The sequence below is a fragment of the Capsicum annuum genome, chromosome 10, assembly GCF_002878395.1.
Source record: "Capsicum annuum cultivar UCD-10X-F1 chromosome 10, UCD10Xv1.1, whole genome shotgun sequence".
Taxonomy (NCBI): Eukaryota; Viridiplantae; Streptophyta; class Magnoliopsida; order Solanales; family Solanaceae; genus Capsicum; species Capsicum annuum.
Window position 1 is genome coordinate 213,407,155 of NC_061120.1, and position 10,300 is coordinate 213,417,454.

Sequence of the window (10,300 nt, forward strand, 5' to 3'; positions counted from 1 at the left end):
AATTTATTTTTAAATTAGTTATCGAGAATATAATGTCATTTTTGTCCAATATTAATGATGGAATAATAATTCAAAATAAATTATCTCGAAAGATAATTTGTTTATGACGAAAGTAGGTTATGCTTAGCTTTAGCTGCCTTCCATTTCTATCTCTTTTTGTGTGTTTAAGCCACGCCGCATCAATTGCTTTGCTTATTCTCCTTTGTCTATTTTTACTCGTATATTTTTTTATTTTTGATATATTTAATAATATATTATTTAGATTATTTTTATTTATTTTATGTTTGATATTACATACAATAAATCATAATATTTTTCAAAGTTAAAAAGTTATTATATTTAAAGAATAATATAACTTTTTCGTTCGTTTTTACTTGTTACATGCATATTAATTTGACACATTCATTAATAAAAATAATTAATATGACTATTTTATTATAATACTCCTATGTTTACATTATATCTTAAAATTAATTTGGAGAAAAAATTATTAATGCTAAAGATAAAATTAAAAAAAAAGTTATCTTCTTTTGATAGGTCAAAAAATATCAAGCAAAAGTAGAATTTAATTAGGAATAGTGACAAGTAAAAGAATAGAATTTAATTAGGAATAGTGACAAGTAAAAGAAACAGAGGAGATAGTTTTTAAGGTGTGTGTCAAGTCAATTGTGGACAAATATTTTTAAACGGAGGAAGAACTTTACTTTTCTAGTTTTCTTATTCAATATTGGGTATATATATCGAAGCTCGCAGAAGCGGATTTAGAATTCAAATTTTATGAGTCAAATTTTTAGGATTATTACAATTGAATTTATCATATTTTGAGGTTATAGGTTGAACAATAGTAACCAAAATATATTTAATGTAATTTTATAAATGAAGCTTAGAAAAAATAAAATGTATGTAGATTATATACCTATTTTTGTGGAGTTGAAGGTTTTGTGTAGAGTTGACTCTAAGTTATATATTTATATCATATCTATTGTAGTTTTACTAAAGTTTTATACATACCAACTTATATTTGTGTTCAAAGTAATAAGGGCTTGTTTGGTCATGAAATTTTTTTTCTTTTTTTCGAAAAAAAAAAATTGGAATTAGAAATTGTGGTGTTTGGTCATGAAAATTCGAAAAATAATTTTAAATTTTTTTTCTGAAAAGGAAAAATAGATTTTTGATGTTTTCACAATTTTTCAACTCCAATTTCAACTTTTTTTATTATTACATATAACCCCAATCTTTTAAATTTTTACATAAAACTCTCCTTATAACATTACTTTTTCAATATTACGTCTATAGCAGTTTTAAAGAATAAGATAATTATAATTTCAAACGTAATACTATCCTAATTAATATATCTCTTTTTCTCTCTCATCATTATTTTTATCTCTTATTTAATTTTCTCTCTTATTTAAGATATTATTTTACTGCTAATTTATATTTATACCCATAAATATATAAAGTATTATATTTATACCCATAAATATATAAAATATTATACTTATAATAGAAATATACAAAGTATGTTATATATAAAGTTTATACCATGTATATACAATATACACACATATATAAATATACAAAGTATTAAGAAACATGGGGGTTTGGGCCACAGGTGACAAGAGTTTTAAAATGAGGTGTAGGTGACACAAGTCTTAATAATTTAGTAGAGGTGACAACTACTTCATTATGGTTTAAGAAAGTTTGAAAATTTTTAAAATAACCCACAAGTTTTTAAATTTACACTTTGATTCAAATGTTAGTTGATATATAACGTGGAACGAAGGAAAAAAGGCGTCTTTTTCTCTCTCCTCATCCACTGTTATTTTCACTCTCTTCACGATATTTGTTGTTCATTGTTGCTGCTGCTCTATCCATAATCTTCTGATTCATTATCATCATTTTATACTTCATTATCAACTTCATATTCTTCTTGTTGACCATTGTTGTTGTTGTTATTGTTACCCCAACTGCTGCTCTTTGACCAAATTCTTATGTCAAATTTTATTTCGTAAATCACTTTCAACTTTGGAATTTACTTGAGAGGAGATTTTGGTAAGTTAGATTATGCTTTATAGTTGAATCTGAGTAACTGATAGTGTGTTATTTTTTCAATAATAGTTTGCACACGAACATAAATGCAATACAAGAGCAATCTATTTAAACAAATCCATTACCTGCGGCACCAGATAAATGTTTTGTTGTAACAGTAGACTCATGTTGGATTCATGTTTAAGGGTTCTAAGTGCCCATAATATGATTATGAATCGAATAGATGGGTATTCTGTTGCACCAGATTAGTAATTTGCTTCAACAGATAAATAATCTGTTTCATCAGATTACTAATATGTTTCGAACAATAAAATATAGCTCTTGTCACACACAAAACCTAACAGATAACTCATATGTTCTTGCTATTGATACTGGAATCAAATTATTCCTTAATTGTAGACATGTCATTCGTTAAGAAATAGAAATAGACAGCACGAAAATTAAATAAGAAATAAAAATTCAAGTGCATCAAACATAATTTTTTATAAAACAAATAGAAAAAATACATAGATAACAGAAAAAAAAGCTTAATTATTATTTTCATCATTATTAACATCATTATTATTTGTATGGCCAACCGACCAATCTTCAAAGGGCAGCAACAGCGCCCTCCACAGCCTGCGGATCTCCAGCAGCATCCTTACTCTGACGGTGGCCAACTCCCAATGCAGGTCATGAACCTGCTTCTGCAGTTCCCTCATGGCGTTTCGTAAAATAGCGACATCCCACACAGGATCAGCCATATCTAAAAAACGCATAAGTTGACAAAACACACACGTAAACACAAAAGTAAAGAAAAGAAAGAATTCGAATGCAATGTAATGTAATACAACGTATATTTAGACAAAAATCAAGAAAAAAACTTACCAGAGACAGGAAAAAGCTATCAAGTCCTTGAAGAGAAAGTAGTTGAAGGTGTAACAAAAGCAAGGAATAAATAGTGTGTAGTAGAACGAACGATTGAGTAAGGAGGGACCTATTTATAGAGGATTGAACTTGAATGAGTTTGGCAAAAAATCGCAAATGTTCACCTCCATTTATTAATGACATTTTTTATTACTGTAAAAAGTTATGACTTAATTAAATTAATCAATATTATGATAAGTCATGACTTTTTAGCTTTATTATTATTAATAATTAGTTCTTTCTAGGAACCATTTTTTTTTACACTATTTTGGACAACAGATAATATATCTGTTGCATCAGATAAATCATCTGTTACAACAGATATATCATGATTTGCAACAAATAGATAACATGTTGCAACATATAATAAATATATTTTTTTAAAAAAATATATTACCTTCATGACATCCAAATTTTTTGACTTTTTAATTATATAAATTAATAAAGCAGATTTAAAGGCACAACTGTTCACCTCCATTTATTAATGACATTTTTTATTACTGTAAAAAGTTATGACTTAATTAAATTAATCAATATTATGATAGATCATGATTTTTCAGCTTTATTATTATTAATAATTAGTTCTTTCTAGGAACCATTTTTTTACACTGACTTGGACAACAGATAATATATCTGTTGCATCAGATAAATCATCCGTTACAACAAATATATCATGATTTACAATAAATAGATAACCTGTTACATCAGATAATATATCTGTTGCAACATATAATATATATAATTTTTTTAAAAAATATATTATCTTCTTGACATCCAAATTTTCTGACTTTTTAATTATATAAATTAATAAAATAGATTTAAAGGCACAACTGTTCACCTCCATTTATTAATGACATTCTTGATTACTATAAAAAGTTATGACTTAATTAAATTAATCAATATTATGATAGGTCATGACTTTTCAGCTTGAAGCTTAGCTTTATAATTATTAAAATAATTAGTTATTTCCAGCAACCGTTTATTTTTTATACTGAGTTGCACAACAGATTATATATTTGTTGCATCAGATAAATTATCTAATACAATAGATATATCATCCGTTGCAACAAATAGTTCAACTGTTGCATCAGATAATATATCTGTTGTAACATATAATATATATATATCTTTAAAAAAAAAATTATCTTCATGACATCCAAATTTTTTGACTTTTTAATTATATATATTTAATAAAGAGGATTTAAAAACAAGAATATTTCTGGTGAGTTTTTTACAGTTTAAATTGTGTTTATCATTTATTTCCTTATTCTTTTTTGTGAAAAGAAATGACTTAATTAAATCAAGCTGGTAGTGACTTAATCTTTCTGTTTCTTTAATAACCATTTTTATTAATTGAGTCATGGCAACAGATTGTATATCTGTTGCAACAGATTGCATATCTGTTGCATCAGATAACTCATCTGTTTCAACAGATATACCATCTGTTGCTATAAATCGACCATCTGTTTAATGAGCTTTTTTTATTTCTTCTAACTGATTCATAAGTCGCAACAGATGAGGAACTTGATGCATCAGAAGCGTTTTTTGTTTTTGTTTGTTTGTTGAATGTGTTTAGACAAAAGTCACAGTCACGACTATTCATTAACTTTTTTCTTAAAAATCATATCATCATATATATATATATATATCTTAATTAAATTAATCCAATTTTGTGACTTTTTTAATTAAACAATCTTTCTTTTACGATTATAATATCATTTAGTTCCTTATTATTTATTAACGAAACTTTTTTAAGAGAATTTTTTATCATGATCGCATCCTTAACTCCAACCACCGACATGTTTTGAATAGGGAATAAATAGAATGATAATTAAATATTGAATAAGAATTAAAAATTTAAAATCGACCAAACCAAACCAAACATATACATGAATTTTTTTGAATCCCTTATAGGTAGATCAGATATAAAAAAAGGAAATACATACGCTAAAAGAAAGAAAAAACATAACCTAATTATTATTATTATTATCATCATCATCATTATTATTATTATTATTATTATTATTATTATTATTATTATTATTATTATTACTACTACTACTACTATTATTATTGTCAACCTGACAATTTTCATCTGGTAGCAGCAGGGCCCTCCTCAGCCTTTCTCGGAAGTCGGTCAAATTCCTCTGAAGTTCATCAAACTGCCTTTGAAATTCCTGCAAGAACTCGATATGAACCTTCTTGTACGAATATGGATCTGACATATTAGTATTGTAAGTATAATAGAATGAACGAAAGTAAGTGAGGAGGCCGGAGGGACCTATTTATAAAATGATTGAGAATTGGAAGGTACTGAACTTAGTCAAACAAAAAGTCACGACTGTTCATATCCCAGAAAAATAAAAATTACACAAATCCCATATTTAAGACACCATATTACACAATATCCCTTAATATTTTAAAAAATTACATAAAATTCCGGATTCATATTTACTAGTGATACATATGCCATATGTATCACTGCTTAACATATGTATCACAATTCGAAATTCCGGGATAAAATATAATTAGCAAACTATCCGAAATTTAATGCAATATTGCTGAAACTATCCGGGATTTATGTGTTGTGTTTGCTACTTAAATAATACTGGTGACTTTATTAATAAGTAAATTAGAAAAAAAAAATAGATCTAAATACAGCATTTTATCTTTTTTGTTGTATTTTCGAAAGATAAAGATTGGTAATCTGTTGCAAAATATATTCCACCCGTCAGATAACTTTACAACATATGGACAATCTGTTGGAACAGATGAATATATCAGTTTGTTTTTCCTTTAGCTGTGGCGTCTGTTGCAACTTGCTAGTCATCTGTTTATTCAATTTCATCGAGAGCAATCGATTTTTCAAAACACTTCTTGGCCAAATTCAATTTTTGCTCTTGGATTGCTTCTCTTTTTTTCTTTGCATCCTTCAACCAAACTAAATTTTTGCTATTGGATTGAGGGCAAAAATTGAATCTGGACGCCAGCTTGAAGAATGCAAAGAAAAAAAAAAGAAGCAGTCCAAGAGCAAAAATTGAGTTTGGCCAAGAATTGTTTAGAAAAATCTATTGCTCTCGATGAAATTGAATAAACAGATTATTAGCAAGTTGCAACAGACGCCACAGCTGATGGAAAAGCAAACTGATAGATACATCTATTGCAACAGATTGTCCATATGTTGTAAGTTATCTGACAGGTGGAATATATTTTGCAACAGATTACCAATCTATTTTTTTTTGAAAATACAACAAAAAGATAAAATATTGTATTTAGATCCATTTTTTTTAATTTACATATTAATAAAGTCATCAGTTTTATTTAAGTAACACACCACACACAACACATAAATCCCGAATAGTTTATATCAGATGTGAAGTCTGTTGCGTCAGATATGGAGTCTGATGCAACAGATACGGAGTCTGTTGGAATATATAGCAGCCTTGCTGGTGGTTTGATTTGTTCCATCAGTTGCTCCATCTGTTGCAACATCAACAACAGCATAAACTACAAAAAACAAATAAAAAACATCAACAACAAAGAAAACAACAACATTTGTTCCAACAATATCATTAACTATAAAGAAGCATACATCCTATGTTCTAACACCATCAACAACAAGGGACGGACCCACATGGAGTCCTCCAGGTGCGCGAGCACAGACTGAACTCGTATCGAACTTTATATATGTATGTGGAAATAAAGAAAAAAACGTATATAATCAAATCAGTGAGCACCCATAGTAAGAGTTGTTTGGTTAGCCTAGTTGTTGTTTATGGGTGCTTAAGGCTATTTATTTCTTTTGGTCTTGAGTTCAATTCTCACTCAGCACATATTTTTTAAATTTTGGTAACCAACTCTTCTCTTCTTATTCACTTTAAACTTTTTATTTTTTTCTTCCTTACTCCTTGTGTTGATTGTTCGGACTCCACTATTTTTAAGCCAAGAAGCACCCACCGTCTAAATCACACCACACCACAAGTTCCAACAATGCCAAATCCACCAACAACACCACACCACAAGTTTCAACAATGCTAGCCCCACCAACAACATCAATAACAGCATCAACAACAAAGAAACAAATAAAATACATAAAAAAAATTATACTGCCAACAAGGCTTTTAAACTTCTCCCAATAGATGACTTTTTTTTGCATCTTATAATAAAAATTATCGGTATATTTATTCAACAATTAAAAGTTCCTTCAAATTTTTTAAATAAATATGATATAGGAAAATGGTAATTAAATAAACAAAAAGATGTAAATAAAGTTGCAAGAAGAAGACGAGAATGAAAGAGAAATAGTGAATCATATCATACAATGTCAAAAGGGGGTCAAAACAGCAATTTCAGTTGAGTAATATAAGATATGGATATCGATCGGTTTAGATCCGAATGAAAATTTTTTAGAAAGAGGAGAGAAAAAAAGGCTGTGATAACCCTAAAGAGGATAAAAAGAAAAAAGATGAGGGAGAGATTTAGGGCTGAAGGAGAGGAGGGGAGAGATGCGATAATTCTAATTTCTAGATGTACTACCCTTAATATTAAATGACTAAACAAAGTGTATTTATTCAAATTTATATTTACAAAGCATAATTAATAACGCTAATTTAGTAGTAAAATAAACCCCTAATTAATATTTTCTTAATGGGAGTGCCAAGTCAATATGAAAAGGAAGAAGTATTAGGGGTTTCAATATTCATTAATTAATATTCACTAGTAATTTGAGGGGCACGAGGAAGAAAACGGGTGACATTGAAAAGACAGGACAAGACTACTCAATGAGATTTTTGAATTATCCAAGAAACATTTTTACCGCCTTTAGTAGTACTACTACTTTATCTACTCGGAAAGTACCTTGCTTTAAAATTAAAAGAAAACAAAAAGCTTTTCAAACAGATATGTCGTCTGTTGCAACAGATTTAGATATCTATTTGAGAAATTCCAACAGCTCAGTCATCTGTAACAACAGATGGAAATGTCATTTGATAACTAAATCAGAAACGTCATCTGTTACAACAGATATCAATATCTGTTTGAAAATTTCCAACACCTCAGTCATCCATCATAACAGATGCAAGTGTCTATTTGATAATTAAATAAGAAATGTCATCTGTTGCAACAGATATTATTATCTGTTTGAAGTTCTCCAACAGCTCAATTGTTTGTTGCAACGAATTCCATTGCAATTGATTTAGGATGAACTAGGGATGAAAGAATGAGCTCCTCATTAACTTAATGTTAAGATTAATAATAGTACCTACATCGATCTAGGTGGAACGAGGGATGAATAAATAAGCTCACAGGGTCAATTATAAATCCAATTAAGTTGTTGTATTTGCATCGTGTTAGTATTGCGTTCATCCGGACGAGTCGTCGATCGATCACTCTGAGTTGAAATATATTCTCATTAACTTAATGCTAAGGATTAATAATAGTACCTACATTGATCTAGGTGGAATTAGGGATGGATAAATGAGCACAAAGGGTCAACTACAACTTCAAGTGAGTTTTTTAGCAATTGCATGATGAGACAGTACTGCATTCCTCCCGACAAGAGTCATCGATCGATCACTCTAAGATGAATCGATTCTTACTACCTCGTATGTTCAACTAATACATTAATTGAGTAATCAGGGACTAGGGGTGAGTTCTCATAGGGTCAAATACAACTTCAGTAGAGTCTTTTGGCAAATGCATGATGAGACGGGACTGCGTTCCTCCCGACAAGAGTCGTCGATCGATCACTCTGAGCAAAACTGATTCTTACTACCTCATATGTCCAACTAATACCTTAATTTATTAATATAGGATCAGAGGTGAGTTCTCATAATGTCAACTATAATAGATGACAGCGCCTATTTGATAATTTACAACAGATGGGTAATCTATTACAACATATACTCAATTCATTTGATAATTTACAACAGATGGGTAATCTGTTGCAACAGATGACTTAATCTATTTGATAGTTTACAACAAATGTGTAATACGTTGCAACAGATTACATAATCTGTTTGATTTGATCCAATAAAAAAGACATCTGTTGAAACAGGTTGAGCATTTATTTATATATAATTCAATTGAGTTCATATGTTAGACTAATACCTTAATTGAATGTGAGTTCTCATAGGGTCAACTACAACTTCAATTGAGTCTTTTGTCAATTGCATGATGAAACGGTACTACGTCCCTCCCGACCAGAGTCTATGATCGATCACTCTGAGCCGAACCGATTATTACTACCTCATATGTTAGACTAATACCTTAATTGATTAATCTAGGACTAGGGTACTAATACTTTGATTGAATAATCTGGGACTAGGGGTGAGTTCTTGTAGGGTAAACTATCGATTAATCTAGGACTAGGGGTGAGTTCTCATAGGGTCAGCCACAACAGATGGCAGCGCCTATTTGATAATTTACAACATATGGGTAATCTGTTGTAGCATATGACAATCTATTTGATAATTTACAACAGATGGGTAATCTGTCGCAACATATGGGTAATCTGTCGCAACAGATGACTTAATCTGTTTGATAATTTACATCAAATTCATAATCTGTTGTTACCTAATCTGATTGATAATTTACAACAGATGAGAAATCTGGCGCAACATGTTGAACATTTGTTTTTTACAATTTCAATTGAGTTCATATGCTAGACTCCTAAATTGATTAATCTAGGACCAGGGGTGAGTTTTCACAGTCACCTCCTAGAGTACTCAGTCAACTACAACTTCAATTGTTTTTATATGATTTTAAAAATTACGCATATATTTTATGATTTTAAAAATAATGAAGATCATTTCAGACCAAATTAACATTTTCAAAACTGCTTGTCATTCTTTTTCAAAATACAAATCAACCCATACAAAATGTTTCATCATTTCAAATCTCGAGGTATGACTCTTTCTCTCTCATTCTCACTTAATAATATAGTACAGACAACAACTACTCAATAAATTTGCTCAACCATCGACAACAAATCGCTTTTCTTCTTATTTCCGACCACATAGGTGTTATTTTCGACATCATTCTTGCTTGTATCAGTCGTTTTCTCTGTCTTCGTAGGCAACAGAGTTCGAGAAGAGCTCTATATTTGTTTTTTTTCTAAAATATAAAGGCTTTTAAGTTAATGATGAAAAATAAAACTTTTAGTTGTATTATCTTTGAGAATGGGTTTACAAATTTTGAGTTTTGATGGTAAAATCATAAGAAGAACTCGAGAAATCCCTAATTTCTATCGCAGTAATCCGTTGTATCGTGGTATAGTTGGATGGTGTTGGTGGTAGTGGTGGTGTTTGTGGTCGTCGTGGTGGAACCGGTGGTGGCATTGGTTGGT